This window comes from Bubalus bubalis, chromosome 19, assembly GCF_019923935.1.
Source record: "Bubalus bubalis isolate 160015118507 breed Murrah chromosome 19, NDDB_SH_1, whole genome shotgun sequence".
Classification (NCBI taxonomy): Eukaryota; Metazoa; Chordata; class Mammalia; order Artiodactyla; family Bovidae; genus Bubalus; species Bubalus bubalis.
In genome coordinates, this window is record NC_059175.1 from 41,537,013 (window position 1) to 41,554,627 (window position 17,615).

The 17,615-nt window shown below is 42.6% G+C and overlaps 1 protein-coding gene across 1 annotated transcript in view; it reads right to left on the bottom strand.

Annotated features, from left to right (window-relative positions):
* The window catches only part of PDZD2 (PDZ domain containing 2), a gene marked incomplete in the record, with an annotated part of 385,834 nt that overhangs the window by 196,106 nt on the left and 172,113 nt on the right, over window positions 1-17,615 (bottom strand).

Genomic DNA, 17,615 nt, shown 5'->3' on the forward strand with positions numbered 1-17,615 from the left:
ATCAAGGAACTTCTGCTCAAAACACGTTTTCACCTGGCTTGGGAAGGGATCCAGGCTGGAGCTCCCAGGAGGAAAGACAGATCTGGGGACCTCCTGTGGTCGAAAGGCACAAATCTCCCTACAGCCTGAAGCTGCGTGCCACACAGGCACACACACTCCACCCCAACCCATGGGGTTCATGCCAGAATCTTTCCCCGAGTCTGGCTCCCCACCCCTGTGTCTCTAAGCTATGGTTCACTTCCTGGGTGTCCCACAGTTCTTCAATGGACAAATCTGGTAGAATTCAAAGCAATTAATTAAAAAGGAGCAGGCAAAAGAAAGCTTCAGTTCTCAGTATCATTATTGCCACTGGAAAGGGTAATGAGAGCCTGGGAGGGGCCAACCCATGTCCAGGCTCTCCTGGACATCTGCCCACTCTTGGAAGCAGCCCACAGAGCACATGGTAAGTACTGATCATAATCACCCACCCTGAAATCACCCCCAGTTGCTTCCTTCAGGTTGGCACAACAGCAAACCCAGAGACATGCCTCCTTTGGAAATACTGGAAGGAAACAAGACCCCAGGATAAAGGATATCTCAAGGAAGGATGGGCATTGCAACTAACAGTGACAATGGACATTAAGAGAACAGTACATGTGCCCAGTAAGAACAAGCTTTTGCAAGCCAGTCCTCAAAATATTGCAATTCCTGGGTCAAAGCAAGTTAGGCTGATGATTTTAGTAAAGCCAAGTGCATCAAAAGTCTATAAGAGAAAGTGACTGCCTTACAATATATTCTAAGGGTTCCAGTGAATGTTAGCTCCTCCCCACTTCCCTTTCCCCTCTCTTCTGCCAGGAGGTGGTAGTCCTGGTGGATTCATTAGCATACTTTTATGTGGCATCTCCATATCTGATAAATTTTATGGGAATTAGGTTCAAATTGAATAATCTTCTAATAATAATTTCAGAAGGGCTCCCTTTTTTCCTTCTGATTGCTTTCTCCACTTCCAGTTTTCTTCTAACTCTCTCTGCTCCTTCCATCTGGTATGTAATTTATGATGTGCAAATCAATGCTGTTTAAAGGAAATCCATGATTTTAAGCATAATGCAAATAAATATTCCCTCTTCCCCCACCAATTCTGTGCCTAAGCTCAGTTTAGGGTGTGTATGTGCTGAGAATTAAAATTTGACCACATCTGTACAATATCTTAATTTCAGGAAAGCATTTGAATGCATATGACATTCTCATCAGCAAGCCAGAAAGATACGATCTGGTCTGTCTTTTCCTCACCGGGTTTCACTGCAGACTGGAAAAGAGATCAATGGCTCAGTAAACAAAAGGGTGCTTAAAACATGGCCTCCAATTTTACCCTAGCTCTGGTTTAAATAATACTGAAAATTGCTTTGAGCACACCCAGGGTCTACAAATAATATTAATTGCAGTGGGAATTACTGATATGCTAGGAGAATCCAAATTGGCTTCAACACATGAAGGAAATGTTTCATGAAAAAGTTTCAAGTTCAGCGTGACGGCTGATTACAAAAGTAGTATCCTGAGGGGTAATGATCAAATGACAGGCATAAAAGGGGCTTAATATCTAGATTGGAGAAAAACTGACAAAGATGTGAGGATCACAGCAGATCGTGTTATTTAAAAGGAATCTGTGTGTTGTACTGATAAGGAATAAGCAATACAACAGCGGGGTGAATTTGCTTGGTGGGAGTCTGACATGAAAGGAAAGTATATCCCCATATCTCCCTCCCCCATGATAAAGAATTTGGCAGCAGACAGATCCTTAATAGGATGGTAGGTCCAGTCTGAGGCCCCTTATTTTAAGGGCAAAGTGGAGACACTGGAAAGGGTCCAGAAGAAAACCAAAATGATTAAAGAGAGAGAAAATAGAACCTATGAGGGAAGGTTAAAGGATTTGGAGTTGTTTAGTCTAGAGTGAAAAAGTGCCTAAAGGCAAACTTAACAGTCTTCCCCTCCCATTTGAAAGGTTATTATAGAGAGGACACCGACCAGCTGTTGTTCATCTCTACAGAAGACAGAAGAGGTAAGACTCAAAATGCAACATTAAAATGTGGGTCAGACGCAAGGAGGACATGTTTGATGCTAATGGTAACTGACTTGACATTGACATCACTGTGCAGTCTTCACCTCTCAGACTCCATCCTAGAGATAGGCTTCCATGTTTTGGCAGAAGCCAGGCTGGAGAACTCCTTTCCTTTCCTTCTAGGGCTGCAGTAGTTCTCATCACCCCATTAATGTGGGGGGCAGTGGTCCTAAGATCCATGTTCCCTAAGTCAGAAACAGGGTGCTGTGAGAATACAATTCTCTCTTTAAACATATTCGCACATCTCATCAGACCTTTGTTTATTGGGTCAGTTCAGTTCAGTCACTCAGTCGTGTCTGACTCTTTGCAACCCCATGGACTGCAGCATGCCAGGCTTCCCTGTCCATCACCAACTCCCAGAGCCTACTCAAACTCATGTCCATTGAGTTGGTGATGCCATCCAACCATCTCATCCTCTGTTGTCCCCTTCTCCTCATGCTTTCAATCTTTCCCAGCAACAAGGTCTTTTCCAATGAGTCAGTTCTTCACATCAGGTGGCCAAAGTATTGGAGTTTCAGCTTCAGCATCAGTCCTTCTAATGAATATTCAGGACTGATTTCCTTTAGGATGGACTGGTTGGATCTCCTTGCTGTCCAAGGGACTCTCAAAGAGTCTTCTCCAACACCACAGTTCAGAAGCATCAATTCTTTGGCACTCAGCTTTCTTTATAGTCCAACTCTCACATCTGTACATGACTACTGGAAAAACCATAGCCTTGACTAGACAGACCTTTGTTGACAAAGGAATGTCTCCGCTTTTTATATGCTGTGTAGGTTGGTCATAACTTTTCTTCCAAGGAGCAAGTGTCTTTTAATTTCATGGTGGCTGTCACCATCTGCAGTGATTTTGGAGCCCCAAAGGAGTTTGTCACTGTTTCCATTGTTTCCCTATTTGCCATGAAGTGATGGGACCAGAAGCCATAATCTTAGTTTCCTGAATGTTGAGGGGTGGCTCGTTGGTCTAGGGGTATGATTTTCACTTTGGGTGCGAGACGTCCTGGATTGAAATCCCAGATGTGCCCAGGTTATCCTTTCTGGTTTATTGGGTGGTATCTCTAAAAGTACACTCAACTTCTGACACTGGTAAGCATATTTTATAGATGCAGTCCTCTATATTGTTTCTATATATAGGACATCATTGTTTTTGTTTAGTCGCTAAGCCATGTCTGACTCTTTGTGATCCCCAAGGACTGTAGCCCACCAGGCTTCTCTGTCCATGCGATTCCCCAGGCAAGAATACTGGAGCAGTTGCCATTTCCTTCTCCAGAGGATCTTCCCGACTGAAGGGATCAAACCCGAGTCTCCTGCATTAACAGGTGCATTCTTTACCACTGAGTCACCAGGGAAGCCCCAGGACAGCATTCCTTTTTGTTTAATGAGCACACAAATATTAGTTGATGATGATAATGATAATAATAGCTATGAATTAAACTCTTCCTACAATTATATTGGGCATTGTGCTAGCTACTTTATGTAGGTTGCCTATTTCATTAATTTTTTCAGTATCCCTGTGAAGTAGATATAATTATTAGCCTTATTCTAACACAAGGAAACTGAGTTAAGTAACACAGTTAAGTAACACAATGAGGTTAAGTAACACAGCTGGTAAATGTTAGAGTCCCAATTCAAACCTATTTAATCTGACTCAAAAGGGTATGCTTAACCACTACACTACTGCCTCTCATTGATTAGTTTTAGCTCTTGGGAGGGAGGAAACATTGCAAAGGAAGCATTTATTCTTGTTGGTGCAAACTGATTAAAAACCAAGTCTTCCACAAGTTTACATAGCCTGGGAAACATAGTTGTTTTTTTCCCAGCATAGGGGAAGGGCTGACTTTGCCTTCTGATCAGAAGTATGCTTTGCTGTCTCCCACAAAGCTAAAAATCTAATCAAAATCTATTTTATTAATAAGAAACACCTAGCTATTCATCTATAGTCTAATTTTGCTCATAGTAGGTGTCTCATGACCATTAAATGAACAAAGACAAATGCATTATGACTTTGATGCTTTAAAGCAAATTGAGCTGAATTGTGTTTTTCCAGCATGCTGGTGATCAAAGCTCTGGTGGGTCATTTCTATGGGCCTCTTATCAGATGTTCCCTAAGAGTCTTAAAATCCAACTGTTTCCTTTAATTCAGTATCCATGAGAAAGGCATATGTATGAGCTGCATTTTCCCAGCATCAACTACTTTTAGATCAAGAATAGATTTTTAGTGGGGTTTACTGAGTGCTGTTGTATATCAGCAATAGATGATTCATAAGTGAAACAGACATCAAAATGATTTTTAGAAAGGCAAACGAACCACACACAAACAAAAAATTAAAAGCCTTGACCCAAACTATGGCAAAGGACAGATATTTTCCCATTAGGACAATTTATCCTGAGTTTATAAACAGAGAGAGGCATAATTACCCAAGTGTTTGTGAGCAGATCTAAACCTTATGTAGCTATAAAAAGCTGGAGAGGGGAAGAAAGAGGAAATTCCCAGGAGAAGATCCCCAACCACATCTAGGGCCATCAGATCTCCACAAAATAAAAAGCCCAGCAGTGGTACCAAGTGGAACACAAGAAGAAACCTCAGGATTTTAACACAAGCCACAGAAATAACTTTGAATTGTCTTAAAACTAAACAGTGACAATTCCAATAAACTTTCAGCCAACACATGGGCAGAGGGGTGACTTACTGGTGTTCCAGATGTAGTTAATAGAAACATGATGCCTAGAATAAAAAAGGTACTCAGTCAATGATGACTGAATGGATGGGTGAGTGAATGAATGTCTGAACAGATGCTCAAGCTGCCTCTTTCTCCTTTTGAATGAAAGATGTTGGAAAGATGTCTTAGATGCTTCAACCCCAAAGCCCCCACAAAGATGTTGAGCCATGTGAACAGGTCCTTCAGGAACAGCTCTAGAGCCAGACACTGGTTTCTGACCCAAAGATAACCAATTTATGATTTTCCATGAACACTGGAAGGGGGATTGCAATACCTGTGCAAGCCTTGATTCAAAACTCCCATTATTTACCATATAGATTCTAAATTATTTGAAGTCCAACAGAATCAAATACTAAGTAGTCAGCCTCTATTGAGCACTTACTGGATGTTGGGTCTTGTTTCTAAGCTCTTTACATATTAACTCGTTAAATTCATATTATAATCTTAAGAATGTGTGCTAAGTCACTTCGGTTGTGTCAGATTCTTTGCGACCCTATGAAATATAGCTCCCCAGGTTCTTCTGTCCATGGGATTTTCCAAGCAAGAATACTGGAGTGGGTGCCATGCCCTCCCCCCAGGGGCTTAAGAATATGTACTATTATTATCAACCCATCAAAAACAAAACTGAGCCAAAAGATTACCTAATTAGCTCATAGGTCACGCAACTAGTAAGCAGAGGAGCTGGAGCTCAGATTCCAGCTGGAACCAGCACCTGCTGTTAATTGCAGTTTGATGCTACCTGTCCAAATCTTAACTCTTGTCACTGCTCAACAAAAAAATTACTATCCAAATTGAAATATTTGCCCATAAATATTCAAAGAGCATTCTAATCTCTGCAGGATGCGATCCTTGACTTTCCTAATGCACCTCTCTCCTGCGTGCTCACATCACTTATTCTGCAGTGAACACAACCGTGACTTGACTCATAACACATCTCTCCAACTATTGGTTTGGCCAAAAAGTTTGTTCAAATTTTTTTGTACCATCTTATGGAAATACTCAAGCAAATCCAATAGATCTTAAGTTTCTTGGAGTCAGGACTGTGTGTTGCATGGCAGTCTGGGGATATAGAAGAATAGGGAAGATCTAGAACTAAAGTCCAAATCTCATAATTATTACCCATGGGACTCTAGGTAATCATGTAACACTTCCTATTCTCATATTCAAACTATAATCCTTAAGGGCTTGCTGAAAAGGGGAGATTAAATGGGACAATGTATATGAAGGATACAATATGGGATGATGTCTGATATTGTAAGATAGTGATTTTCAACCACCAGCTATTTTGACCCCCAAGGGACCTTTGGCAATGTATGGAGATATTTTTGATAGTCACAACTGTGTGTTGGGGGGGGCACTATGGGCATCTAGTGGATAGAGACCAACAATACTGCTAAACATCCCAAAAGCATGGGGCAGGCCCCCACAATAAAGGATTATCCATCCAAAATATCAGTAGCAAGAGTGCCAAGGTTGAGACACTCTGCTGCAAGCTATTAAAAATGTATCAAAAATAAAGGTTTCCATTGTCTTCCCTTTCCTTATTTTTCGTACTGTGCTTATTGGAGGTATTCAGTAAATCTTTGTTGAGTAAACCTTTGGATAAATGGGTAAGTGAATATAGGAGTTCTAAGATACTTCACTGAAAACACTTGAGAGTGTGGTCTTTTCATGGCAGAGGTTCTGGTTGGAGAAGGAAATGGCAACCCACTCCTGTATTCTTGCCTGGAGAATCCCCATGGACAGAGGAGCCTGGTGGGCTATAGCCCACGGGGTCACAAGAGTTGGACACGACTTAGCAACTAAACCACCACAATTGACCTGGAACTAGAACCTTCAAATATCCATGCCCAATGAAAGGAATTCTAAAATAGACTCAGTATAATGCTGGGGTCTGAGCCCAATGAAAGTGATGTTAAATTTCGCCCTAGGAGAGCTGGAGAACTAAGACAAAGGCCAGCTCCTTCTCACTGGTGGCTTCCCAAGTGACTTAGCTATTAGTCTACAAATGCTCCTTCATCTAATTCTATTCTCCACCCTAAAGATACAGTAGAACAGCCAGAAGACCGTGGAAGAATTACCCTAGTCACCCACCCACCCCTGCAACAGTCACATACTACCTAGAGCCCAGTCAAGTGAACTTTCCTCCAGAACATGGATTGAAAAACACCGTGGAAGCAAAAAGGACATGTGGTCATTACTTGAAACTTTCAACAGGTTCGGTAAGATTGGTTGCAAGAACTTGAAACCCAAGAATAAAAGTCTACATTCTGGGATACAGCATAAATCACATTAACACAAACCGAAAACCCAAAAGATTCTTCTATCTCCCATTCTGCAGACTGAGTGGCAACACCTACTTCTTAAGTTCTTAAGAATTTAAGAATTCTTCATCTTTTACAGTCAGAATCCATGAATGATTTTTTGTGTGACTGTATATGAGACAATCTAAAACTTAACTTGAATTTCTAGTCATCTTTAAGCGTAAGTACCTGAACTAAATTACCTGCCTGGAACTATAAGAGCAAAATAGGTTCTTTCTTGCCTTGGGTGCCTGAACATATCTAAGCTGGGATTGTCCTTTGCACTCTAACCACCTTCTGGATTCACCTTTAACCAACTCCTATTCACCTCTCCGGACACCACCTGCTGGGTTCCCACCCTGACCTTCCCCTGGAATACACTAGAGGCCATCTTTGCAGCTTCAATAGCATCTCCACTGCCCATTCACTTGTCTGATTACCCTTATAGACTGTGGCCTCGTTTACTATCTTATTCCCGGAGCCTAGCACTGTGTCTGGCACATACGGGTGCCCAACAAATAGTTGTTGAATGAATGAGTATAAAACATTCATTCCTAAAATTACTTGTTGAGTGCCTACCATGAATCAGATATTGGTTTAGGCACTGGGAAAACCACTCTTACTGTCTTAGTACAGACGACAACAACAGTAAAAAGCATTGTAGCTAATGTTTATTGGGCATTTACTATGTACCAGGATCATGCCAAGATTTTCTCTGTATTCTCTTTTGTTCCTCCCCCTCATACCCACATGGCAGATACTATTATGTACAAATGAAAAAAGACGCCAAGCCACTCCTATGGACCTTAATGTGAAAAAAATCTTTGACGTTTAAGTTCCTCCTGGTTTATTTACATGGGCTTAATTCACATCACCTAAGAAAAGCTAACCTGTGAATTCACTCAGGAGTTTTGCTGATGTTTGTTCCTTGCCTGGAAAGTTCCTATGCATTCTTTTTATCATCTGAGATTTATTTTAAAATATTTTGATATAGGCTATCAAGTGATGCCAATAGTAATCGACACTCCAGAGGCCATGAGCTGACGTTTGAAGGGTACTTATCAGAGCGCACCCAGCAGCACACATCTGAAATATCACTACCTAAATTTGCAGCAGAAGGTTCTGCAGTTTCTGAAATGGAGGTTAGAAATACTGTTTTCCATCTGTGGAATGAGATAAGTTGGTTAGAAAGGTTCACACAGACACCTCTGTCCTTGCCTGCTGAGCTGGAAGAATGCAGGAGGTACTGCTTCATCAGTGAGACTCCATGTGTGTGGGGTCCCCCCAGTTAATGGAGGATTCTGTCACTGGGTCTGATGATAAAGTCAGGTGATTCTAAAGTCAGAGGACTACTGCAGGCCCTTCAGAGTGAGCCTGCTACAAGGGGCCCATTGGAGCACCTACAAGAACAGCAGGGCAGATGCTGCCGAACGTAATACAAGCAGGCAGTGGGACTATTTCCACACTTCCTTGCTATTACCCGCTCTACCTGTGGCAGGAGGCAAGGACTTGCTCCCATGGTAACCTGCCACCTGGCCCTGAGGCCTTAGCGTCCTCAGCCTTTCCTGATCATCAGAGGCTACTGATGTTTAACAAGAGAATCTGATGATGTTGAGCAGCCAGTTGCCTCAGGCAACACACACTTCCCTACCTTAGTCTCTTGGAGAAAACCAGTTCATCTTCCAACACTAATCTTCCAAAGCAGGGGACACAGATTTGATCCCTGGTCTGGGAAGATCCCACATGCCAAGGAACAATAAGCCCGTGTGCCACAGCTACTGAACCCATGCACCCTAGGGCCTGTGCTCGCATCAAGAGAGGCCACTGCAATGAGAAGCCTGCACACTGCAGTGACGAGTAGACCCCACTCACCGCAACTAGAGAAAGCCTGAGTGCAGCAACAAAGACCTAGTCAGGCCAATAAATAAATCATTAAAAAAGAAAAAAGAACTACTGCGATGGCTCTCTGGATAACTCATCGCCCCTTAGGAATGCTGAGGAATCCCCAAGTTGCCTGCACGTGGCAGAGATCCTTTTGATAGACCCCCAATCACCTAAGATAATCGGGACAAGTCTCTTCCTAAACCCTGAAAATGTCTAATTTAGCAAACAACTTTACTTTAGGATATGACTTACTGAGCAAAGGGCCACACGAGGTGCTGAGAAAACCTGAGCAGCTCGGGCCATGGGCCCAGTGAGCTTAGAGATGGCCACAGGACAAATAAAGCAACAGGCGGGGACTTCCTGGTGGTCCAGTGGTTAAGAATCTGCCTTCCAATGCAGGGCATGTGGGTTCAATCCTGGCTGAGGAACCAAGCCTGCACACTGCAATAAAGATGCAGCGCAGCCAAAAGTGTTTAAAAAAGAAAAGCAACAGGCATTAGTTACAGTGAAGTGTGGAGTAACTGCTAAGTCCATCAGGGACACCTAATTAGACCTGGAAGGTCAGGGAAGGCTTCCAGAAGACGTGACTGGAAGCTGAGCCCGGAGGATGAGCAGGCATTAGCACAATGAAGAAAAGACTCCAGGAAGAGGAAGTGCCAAGTGCAAAAGTCCAGAGCGCAGACAGGGACTCTTGTGCTCTGAGGACGCAAAAGTTCAACATGGCTGCAAGCAGGGTTGGCTGGAGGCAGAGTGAAAGTGAAAGTGTTAGTAGCTCAGTCCTGTGGGACTCTTTGCAACCCCATGGACTGTAGCCCATCAGGCTCCTGTCCATGGAATTTTCCAGGCAAGAATATTGGAGTGGGTAGCCATTCCCTTCACCAAGGGATCTTCCCAACCCAGTGATTGAACCTAGGTCTCCTGCATTGGCAGGCAGATTCTTTATCACTGAACCACTAGAGAAGTCCAGGGCAGGCAGAGTGAGGAGAAACTGGGCTTTGTGAGCCAGTAGCTTGGGCTTCATTCTTAAAAGGCTTTTAGCGGAGGAATGCATGAACAGATTTCCATGTCAGAATGATCACACTGGCTCCAGGGAGGCCAGTGCGGAATGGAGGCGTGGAGACGGGTGAGGAATCCAGGCAAGACAAGATGGCGCCTGGCCTCTGGAGTCTCTGTAGGCCCACACTTCCCCTGTATCTCAGATAAAACTCCAGCATGGCTCTGTTTACAGCTCTCTGCTGCTGCTAGACTGTCAGTCCCTTGAGTGCAGAAACTGGAATTTACTCATCTCTGGAGCCTTAGTGCACCCAGGTGATAAAGCTCTCAGTAAAGGTGAGCCTGTTGGTGGCGCTTGTTGAAGGAGAGAATTCCTTAATTACAAAAATGATTTCCCTGGATTCCTCATCACCAGACCCCCCCCCCACCCCCCCACCCCCCCCCCGCCCCCCCACCCCCCCATGGCCGCCTGCACAAATCTCCTCAGCAACTACTGTACTTCTTTTACATTTGGTCACTCCACGGTGTAGGCTGACTCTCACTTTACTTCTTTAAGCATAGACTTTGATTTTTTCGTCTTCACAGCCTTCAGAACATCTTACGCTGCCCTCTTCTCTCACGACAGCCTAGCTCATCCCGCCACCCCATCCAGTCAAGACTTCACACAAGTTGGGCTTAAAGTGCCCCTCCCCTATCATCTTGAAAGTTTCCCAGGGGTAAGCTCACTTATGTGGAGCAGCTACTCCCTTCCATATGATTTCCTAAATCCATCTCATTATTTAAGTATAAAAATGAAACAGTCCCACCCTCTGCAAGAAGCATTCATGAACTTCAGCTAACCTGGTAGAGAATTCCACCCAGCCTTAATCCCATTAATGTGTATTCCTGTCAACTGCATGTGATTTGATGTTTTCCCTTCGAGGACATAACAGCAAGTCCTTGTGTCTACCTCCCTTGCCTGTACTGTCAAGCTCCTTCTCTGTGTTCCCCTTGCCCTGATCCCGGGACCAGCCAAAGTTCCCTGGACTTGTTCCAGGCCACAGGGGTCTTCTATTTTGACCTATTTGCAAGAACTCGGGCTTGATCAGGACAAACTCAGAAGTGGAACACCCACTCTAGCCACTGCCCACCTCCAGGCCTGGACCACACCTCACCCTGGCCTGCTGGCTTCCCAGCAGTGAGCACTGTGTTACCCAGAAGGGCTTCTTTAGACACTCTGTGTGTGTGTGCTCAGCCCCTCAGGTGTGTTCAACTCTTTACAACCCCATGGACTATAGCCCCCCAGGTTACTTTGGCCATGGGATCTTCCAGGCAAGAATACTAGAGTGGGTTGCCATTACTTACTCTGGGAGATATTCCCAACCCAGGCATTGAACCTGAGTCTCCTGTGTCTCCTGCATTGGCAGGTGGGTTCTTTACCACTGTGCCACCTGGGAAGCCCACAGATGCTCTAGTGGAATAAAAATGGGTAGTATCCCTCTCCCTGGATGCCTTCATCTACTTGGGGCTGGTGCCCTTCCTTCTACAGGTTTGTGCTAATGTCACCAGACACAACACAGGAGACCCAGTAAAATTAGAATTTTAGGTGAAAAATGGGTACTTCTTTAGTAATTATTCCCAAATAGTGTATGGAATTTTTAATTCCATAAATAAAATTTTAATTTGACAACTTAGTTTGTACTTGCTACTCAGTTGTTAGAAAAATCGTATCTACTCTTAACAGGCAAATAATTGTGCAGAAAACAAAACACATATACATTATTAAAACTTGGAACTCTTGAAAATATCCTTTATGTTCTCTGTTTCTCACTCTTATGGACATCTCTTCCAAGGACAGGTTTGCAAACATCTTTATAGCTCACTTGAAGTCCCTTGTCTCTGCCCAACCTTCCTCGCTCAGTTTATAATTCTCTTCCCATGATCGCTCTTTGCATCATTAAGTTCAGCCATTTTGACCCTTCTTCCGTTCCCAAGCAATTACCATTCAATCGAGGGCTTCACCTTGACTTGCTCTGTCTTATGATGACATATCAAAACATCTCCTCTTTACAAGTCAGTGAACCACATTAAGGAAACACTGAATGGCTAGTAAGTAGTTCCCCGAATCTTACAAATTGACCGCAAGGATCAGATTCCTCTTCCTAACTGTCCCATGCTCTCTAACTCGAGGAAATCCATCCAGCAAAGCAACTCCAGGACCCCAATCCTAGTTCTGGTCTGGTCTACCAATGCTCTCCATTAGCCAGAGACGTTCCTAGTTGGGAAAAGCAAGGTATCAGATAAAACCCTGAACAATTTTCTCACACATGAATAAACGGGATGCCTCCCAGAGTCCCAGGGGACATCTTAATCATGTTGTTTACAAAGCCATGATGTTTATTAAATGGTGCCACAAAAAAGGCACATGTAGCTACTCCAGGAGTGGAGAGTTTAACCCATTCATAAATGTATGTCTAGGGGGAAGGACATGAAGAGGAGCTATACCTTTGCAATTAGTTTCCAGTTTGCATAGAGAGTAACTGGGATTGCGAGAGACTGTGGATAAAATTCAGAGAGGGAACCAGAGTAGTATTCAAGGTCTGGTGAGAACACTGGGGTACATATTTCTTTCTGAATTGTGGTTTTTCCCTGGGTAGATGTCCAGGGGTGGGATTGCTGGGTCATGTCATAGTTCTATTTTAAATTTTTTTAAAGGACTCTCCATACTGTTCTCCATAGTGGCAGTACCAATTTACATTCCCCTCAACAGTGCAAGAGGATTCCCTTTTCTCCACACCCTCTCCAGCATTTATCATTTGTAGATTTTTTTGGTGATACGCTAGTACATGTAAAATAGATAGATAATGGGAAGCTGCTGTATAGCACAGGGAGCTTAGCTCTGTACTCTGTGCTGACCTAGAGGGGTGGGAGGGAGGCTCAAGAGAGAGGGGATATATGTATGCATACAGCTGATTCACTTCGTTGTACAGCAGAAATTAACACAACATTGTATAGGAATTATATGCCAATTAAAAAAATAAAAACAGATCTTAAAAGAATATGATGAGACCTGGATGGTCCCCAGGTGGGCTGGTTAGGAAGGAAGGATATTAGTGACATCAAGAAAGATTTATTAATATATCAAAGGGAAAAAACATTTTGAATTACCAGAAGATCATCACCAAAGAGAGCCATGGTGGTAGAGAGGTAGATGATGTCATCGCTATTTACAATTTCCATCATATTACTAGGATTCTGATCAGTTTCCTCTATCACTTCATCCTCATGAGAAAGACAAGATAGATAATTATTGTACCCTCTTCAACTCCAAAGGAAAAGAAAGTGACGAGAAGGATTTAGGGACTTCAAGGGACACGGGTTTCCTGACTTCTGGTCCAGGGTGCCTTCCACGATGAGCAGATAGTTGTTACTGTGTTAGAAGCAGCTCAGGCCTGGCCAGGAAGTTGCTTTCAGACTTATTTCAGTACTTCTGGAAGGATGTGCTGGGATTTCAGAGGCTGTGTCATAGTGAGCAGCCCAGGAAGAAAAACGGACCTGGGTTTGGATCCTGTCTCTTCTTTGCCAGCATGGACTCTCTCATCTATGTTTGGGTATAATGATGGTCATGGAGAACAGGTGCTGTGAGCAATCACTGAGCTGACATGTGTGGAGTGCTGGCACAGAGATGCAGTAAGCACAGACATTATTATTAACAGTGACTCTACCTGTGGGTTCAGGAATCTAACCTGTGTTCACATCTATGCAAATCTTCACTAAGGTAGAGATGAAATTGATGAGAGCTGGTGGTTTTTCAGAGCTGTCAAAAGGCTGGTGGTGTTGCATGTTTTCTGAAGTGACAAGAGAAAGTTACAAGCTAATGATGGCTCCCATCTGTTGACTGCTCGTGGTGTCAGACACTGTCATAAGCCCTTTACATGCACATCCTCATTTACTCTCCTATCACCCTAGAAATCAGGAATTGTTCTTTACCTCAGTTTGTAGTTAGGGAACCCTTGGTTTAGTGGGGTTAAGAAATCACCCATTGTTACGCATTTCATAAGTGATAGGATCAGGATTCATTAAGTTTACGCTCTTTTTTTTTTTTTAAGTTTATGCTCTTAAATAGACACAAGTAACCCACCAAACCATTCTTTGTAGGGGTGTGTGTGTGCGTGCATGCATGTGTGCATTGGTGCTCAAGCTTTCAGAAAAAATACCTCAAGTATTAGCAGTATATACCTCCAGGTAGTAGGATTACAGGTGGTCACTTTCTTCTTTTTGCCTTGATGAACTGTGTATGCACTGTTCTTATCATTTAAAATATTTCATTTTGTATAAAACAGGTGCACAGGGAACTCTACTTAATGCACTGTGGTGACCTGATGGGAAGGAAATCCAAAAGGGATGGGATGCAAGTGTCTGTGTGGCCGGTTCATTTTTCTGTACAAGAGAAACTAATACAACGTTATAAAGCAACTGTACTCCAGTAACAATTTTTAAAATAAGTATTTTTCATTTTGACAACAAATACAAACTTTGCAAATCAAAACAAGGCTTCAAAAATCTAATGAAAATGGCTACACCTTGGACACATACTGGGGGAGGAAAGCTCTAAACGGGCACGGTGTTCTCAGGGTCCGTTGTAATTAAACTTACAAGGTTTTTTTTTCCAGTCAAAGAAGAGTGAAAAGAAAAATGAAAGTTTCTCAGTCGTGTCTGACTCTGCGACCCCATGGACTATACAGTCCATGAATTCTCCAGGCCAGAATACTAGAGTGGGTAGCCTTTCCTTTCTCCAGGGGATCTTCGTAATCCAGGGATCAAACCCAGGTCTCCCGCATTGCAGATGGATTCTTTACCAGCTGAGCCACCAGGGAAGCCCAAGAATACTGGAGTAAGTAGCCTATCCCTTCTCCAGATCTTCCCAACCCAGGAATCGAACCGGGCTTTCCTGCATTGCAGGCAGATTCTTTACTAACTGAGCTATCAGTCAAAGAAGGCTTCAGAATAAAACAAACTTCTTGAAAATCAAAATTACGTTCCTCTTTGCCACCTACACGTTCAGATTCCATAAGTCCTGGCTTTTGGGCAGAAGATCTGAGTTCTAAATCTTAAGTCTCTTTATGATCTGAGCATCAACAATAATCCAAAGATTTTTCAATTATTTACTCTAGAACACCATCAACGAGTTCTTAAATCCGTTTTGCTTTACTACATTTTCTCTTTGCATGACGATTTATAACTTATGAGCAAACCCCTTTTCTTCTCCGTTCATTACTAAGGATAAAATGATGAAAGATCCCCAAAGCAAACATTCGTCTTTCTGTTTGCTCTGAACTCTGAAGTCTTCTTCCAGAGACTGCAATGATAAATTAAGACTGTGTACCCCTGAAAACAGAGCTAGTTCTCAAGGATGACCTCAGTGGGGGAGGAAAGGAATTAAAAGCAAATTGAAGGAACTCAAACATCATGACCTTTTCCTGTTTCCTGCTCTTGGCAACAGTGCAGGAGATGTGAGAGGGCTGGTCTGCCAGTCCTCTAGAGCTGGGGCCCAGTCCTGGGTGAGAGATCCCAGGGGAGAGGGGGTCCCCCAGGTCATGTGATCATGTGACCTGGAGGGAGATATTTCATCCAGTGGGCTTATGCTTTCCCATCTTCAAAATGAGTGTTTCAGACCAATGCAGCATCAAGAATGCACAACAAGGACATGGTGAGGATGGATTTTGAGGGGAGGGTCCAGGGATGTGAATTCTGCCTGAAAACTCATTAGAAATCGTTATTACAATATTTATTATATAGATTTTTATTTGGGGGAATTAACTAAAATATACCTTTCCTCTTCTTTCAAAAGGGAATTAATTTACATAATTGATTCTAATAATCCTGGATAGACTGGACATCTTTTTAAAATGGAATTCCTAGAGGTGATCAGAAAATCCTTTGCCCATGCTTCTACTTTTGTCATTAGAGCACTATCATGGTGGGAGAGAGAAAGGAGGATTTTAGATTGAGTTGTGCAAATTTGCAAAAATCATGTTTGTTTTTATAAAAACATTACTATTTGTTTATGGAGAAAAGACTGAAACAAGCTTCCACAAACACCACCAGGATGCTATTTTTTGTAAGGATACATTTCAATCTATTCTAAAACATGTAAGTCAGATTGGTAAATTGGGAATACCAACATAGAACGCCTTTTTGCATGCACAGCAAATTTAAAAAGCACGTAACAGATAATGCTTCTATCTATTTTCAGGTGGACAATTATGGAAATTCCAAATCTGGGTCCCCTGGGGTTTAAGACTACATTCTCAATCACTGACGCTACTGCCACAAATAACGGGACTGATTCAGGTTACACAAACCTGAGACTTTCATTTTAAGAAGCAATATTTATCTTATTCAACAAACATATACTGAGCTTTCATTATGTGTTAGGTGTTGAGCTAATCAGAGATGCCTACCCACCCCAAACCATGAAGCTCTGGCTTTTTTTCAGTGCTGTTGATGAAACACTAAATATCAGATTTAAAAATCACTGAAGGAGAAGATAAGCTATCTGTAAGTTCCCTAGATGAGCTTCACCCCTTAGTCAGTAAGGCAAGATCCTTGGGCTAAAAGATAAACTTTTAAAAACATTAAATAGAGCAGCACAGAGAAGAAAAAAGAACTGGCAGTGTTCTCATGCTCTAACAACTGTATCGGTGATGCCCACACATCAGTGCCCACCTTCCTACTGTGCTTCCTTTGGCCTGTGTACACTGGACAGACTCCAGCACAGAAACAATTTGAATTGTCTTGCTCTAAATCATAACACTGAAAGTGTACTTTCTTTGTCTCAAAAGCAACTGAGACCTGACTGGGCTATCAGAATTATGAAATACCAACAGATAGCTCTGAAGAGCAAAGATTCCTGGAGAGTTGAGGTTTTTTTTTTTTTTTTTTTAAATCACTGCTTACTTAAGACAACTATTAACAGAATGAAATAAATCTCATAAAGATCTATTTCCCAGTCACCAAACTATTATTTTTCTCCACAAGCTGGGGTCACCCATCAGTTTTTAGGCTTGAAATATCAAAAAGAAAAAAACCAAAAAATCAGGAATGAGCAAAATGTTCTGAGGAGCAGCCATGCAGATGTCACCAAGTCACAGCTTACAGTCATTTCTCTGTCTTCTATTGCAGAGTCGAAAAATTTTTAAAGGATGTCCATAAATTCAAGAAATTGTTCTGTCACTTCATCTTTGATGCCTTGTCATGAAATCAGCCTTGTTAGACTCCAGGAACCCCTTTAAAGCTCAAGCTTTGACTCAAGAGGTGTATTAGTTAAAAACAGAGAATATAAGCATGTCCTATTCCACATCTTCAGACTTGGCAACCAGTGACTAGCAACAGAAGAGGGGATACAGTTGCTCGAATTCAGTGGTCCCCAATCTTTTTGGCACCAGGGACCAATTTCATGGAAGATAGTTTTTCCACAGATGGGGCAGGGTCGCAGTGGGTGATGGTTTTGGGATGATTCCAAAGGATTACATTTACTCTGCACTTTATTTCTATTATTATTAATAACATGAGCTCCCCCTAAGATCATCAGGCATTAGATTTTGGAGACTGGGGACTCCTGCTCTAAACTGGTCACATTCTT